We start from the raw sequence: 4,042 nt of genomic DNA, 5'->3' as shown, positions 1-4,042 counted from the left end.
TGACCTTGGGCAAGTCACTTAATCCCAATTGCCCTGCCTTCCCCCCTCAAAAAAGAAAAAGAAAATAAATTTCATGTACTCTGCTAGAATACTGTCTGATAAAACATCTTAAACTCTTGCTACACTGCAAATTAATTATACCCCCATCTCCGTGGGTATCATAGATTATAGATAGCCTTCATTCATTTCTTACATACCATGGACAGTTCAGTTTCATGTGATATTTCAGAAGGAAAAACCCTGTTTTCATCAGTCTTTCCAAATAAATTGACAAGACTAAATCAAATCCTAAAACTGCAGTACCACCCAATTGTAAAACAATAAAGCAGTAGGTCTATGTTGTTAATATGAAACAAATAAAGCGGTTAGATGAAAGTACAAATTGGTAGCATTAGAAAGTGAAATATATGAAAATATGCAAAGGTGATCATTGGACAACATAGTCCAATAATTAGCATTTGAACAGGCAAATAATATCCACTAAATACCATGTACAATTGAGCAGAAACTCATCTTGGGACATTACCAAAAGAAAAAAAATTTAATTCCAGTGGCTCTCCTTGTTACCTCCTGAATCAATATAAAATATTCTTTGTGTTTTTTAAAGTCTTTCACAACCTGGACCCAACATATATTTTAATCCTACCCCCCTCCACATACTCTGTGATCCAATGTCACTGACCTCCTTGCTCTTCCTTGAACAAGACATTCCACCTTTGGACATGAAGCGTTTTCACTGGACTTCTCTCCCTCCTCATCTCTACTTCCTGACTTCCCTGGTTTCCTTCAAGTCACAGCTAACGTCTCACCTTCTGCAAAAAAAAAAAAAAAACCTTTTCCATTTTTTTTAATCATAGTACCTTCCCTCTGCAACTACCCCTAATTTATCCTTACACAGATTATCTGTACATAGTTTTTTGCACAGTGTCTTCTCTATGAGAGACCTGCTCCTTGAAAGCAGGGACTGGATGTTTGGGGGTGTTGGGAAGAGTTGCCTTTCTTTGAAACACCAGTGCTTAGAATAACATCTGGCATATAGTAGGTGCTTAATAAATGCTTAACTTGACAATTCAGTAGTCATAAGCATAAGTACAATGCACTCCCAGTTTAAGAATGTGTGATGGAGTCAAAAGTCAAGTAATTCTTTCTGGCCCAGCAATTATGGCCTATTTGCTATTTCTTACACATAGCAACACTATTTCCTGCCACTCTGTCCTTCCACCTGGAATGCTCTCACTCCTCCACTCCTTGGAATCTTTTGCTTATTTCAAGACAGCTATTTCTTTTAGAAGGCTCTTCCTAGTCCCCTCCACTGTTTAAACCTTCCTGTCTAAGGTAACTTTGTGTCTGTATATATAGCTCTCTGAAAAAAAATGTATATACAATGTACTTTTAAGTTTAATATGCATTATTAAAACTATCTACCATTACTTTCTTAAGTGTAGATAAACAACAAAACAATGAATCAAGCCTTGATTTGTAACGTGTGCCCATTTCCCAGGTATAAATGCTTATATTAAAAATTTAGCTCTCCTGAGCTGATTCCAGCAAGCCCATCTATACATGTATATACTGATTCCCCTGTTAGGATGCAAGCTTCTCAAGAAAAAAAATCTCATTTTTCCCTATGCATCCCCAGCTCTTAACAGAGTGCCTGCCATGCCACATAATAAGCGTTTAGGCAATGCTTGTTGATTGACTGACTAGAAGCTACTTAAGGGCATGGCCTTTGTCTTGTGCATATTCTTTATCTCTGCCTACAGTACCTTGAACAGTGTTGTTCAATAAAGTGCAATAGAAAGTGGAATGAATTTGGAGACTACAGTCTCAGTCAAATATGTCCATAAATTTGTGCTATTTGATGTTCCTGGGCCTCACCACATTTGAAAAATTTTGACAAAAATATTTGTATTATCACCTTCGCATAGATATTCTGAGAAAAACATGTTCTAAACTCTAAAACTCTTTGCTTAGTGTTATATATAATAAGTGCTCAATGATCACTTTTGGTTGATGGGTTAGAGGATACGTTTGTCATGGACAATGGATGCCAGGCCTCTATTTGGTAAGTCCTCTGGTCTTCTTACTGCAGGTAAGAAAGTTAGAATTCCACTGGGAAACTCTGTGAGCTTGGAACAAACAAGAACTCTTGTGTTTCTTACCAGGTCGCTTTGGATTTGAGAACAGGTCCCCTACCTAGTACATCTAAGGAAGGATGTTTTATAACAAAGTCCTGGGGATCATCTACTTGAACCTGATTCTATTTGGAATCCTGGGGAACTCTTTCCTGCTTTACCAATTCACCTTTAAATTCATTACTGATCACAGAACAAGACCCACAAGCCTCTTTATCATTCATTTGGCTTTTGCTGACATTGCAGTGATTTTCTCCAGGGGCATCCCCACAACAATGGAGGTCTGGGGGTTGACATCTTCCATAAGTGACAATGGGAATAAAATTATAAGGTACCTGATGGGAGTGACCCGGAGCCTTTTCTTTTGTAGCACTTGCCTCCTGTGTGTTTTCCAAGCCCTCACCATCAGTCCCAGAAGCCCTATGTGGATGAAACTAAAGACCAGAGACTCAAAATCTATCATTACATGCTGTTTCCTTTTGTGGATCTACACTCTGCTGATAGATGCTATTGTGCCTCTCTATGTGGTAGCTTTAATGAATAGCACAGGCACGGGGAAAAGGTGGAGCATTGGCTATGTAGAGTTAGACTTTTATTATGCAAATACTCTAAAAATTATTATCTGGAAATCTATTTGTTATTTTCTATTTCTATGTCTCATGATCTTTTCAAGTGGCTACATGGTATTTATCCTCTATAGTCACAGACAACAAGTTCAGCACATTCATAGCACAAGGCTCTCCCCAAAAGCAGCCCCTGAGACAAGAGCCACCAAAGTCATTCTCTTGCTGGTTATTACTTTTGTCTGCTTTAACTTAACTAGTTCCCCTTTAACTGTTTTTATGGTTTCTTCTAAAGTAATTAGGGACCAGGTAGTACACATCACAGTCCTTCTTTCCCTTTGTTATCCAGTAGTTAGTCCTTTAATGCTGGTCAGTATTGACAATCAACTTCCCCAATCCTGTTTTATTTTCAGATGGATAAAGGTTGGCTAAGTAACAATAACTTCTGGGAAAATTAGAAAGTGGTTTAACAGAAACCAGGGTTAGTCTATCATCATACCCCATATGATGGAATAAACTCTAGATGGATATTCATTCTGAATTAAAAGCTCAAATCATTGAGAGAGAAAAGGAGAAAGGTGGAGAGGAAGAGGGGGAGAGACACAGACAGGAGCAGAGACAGAGAAAGAATGGTAAGAGATAGATACCTTTTACAATCATGGATGGACATAGGTGTGAGGTATTGATGGAGGTCCTTAAACAAGAGATAGAAATGATACATTCAGTTATGCAAAATCCCAAAGCTTTTCTACAAATAAAATAAAAGAGAAGACAAATTAACTGGCAGATAACAAAATATATGCATTTAATGCCAGTGACAAAACTTTAATAGTCAAGATCTATAGGCAAGTGACACAAATATGAATTATATATAAGCAAAAATCCTTTACTAATAAACAAGCAGAGGATTTGATCAGTTTTCAGAAGAACCGCAAATGATATATAACCATGAAAAGGATGCTCCAATTCTCTAATATAAGAGAAATATAAACAGCTCTGATCTTTCATCAAACTCTAATCAAATTCATAATGTTTATTTAAAATGGCAATTATTCATGCTGTATATGCTGCAGGGTTAGAGTCATGTGAAAGAAACCATTGCTAGAATGGTATATTAGACCTGCTATTCTAGCTATCAATTTAGAATTACCCTAGAAAAGTAATTCAAAGGACTTACAATAAAGCCATCCCCTGAGACCCTAGTGCCGTAGTTAGCGGCACTTTTAATAGCCAGAATGGGATGATGATTATTGACTTTTTATCTGAGAGAATAGGTGCCAGACTGAAAAGTATAATCTCTCCTTCTTCTCCATTCCCTCTGCAGAAGCTAAGTACAATTTATCA

Source organism: Petaurus breviceps, unplaced genomic scaffold (assembly GCF_028583685.1).
Source record: "Petaurus breviceps papuanus isolate PSGF00001 unplaced genomic scaffold, PetGlider_PUasm1.0 188, whole genome shotgun sequence".
Lineage (NCBI taxonomy): Eukaryota > Metazoa > Chordata > Mammalia > Diprotodontia > Petauridae > Petaurus > Petaurus breviceps.
The sequence above is the reverse complement of the archived record's forward strand: the minus strand, read 5'-3'. Positions refer to the sequence as shown.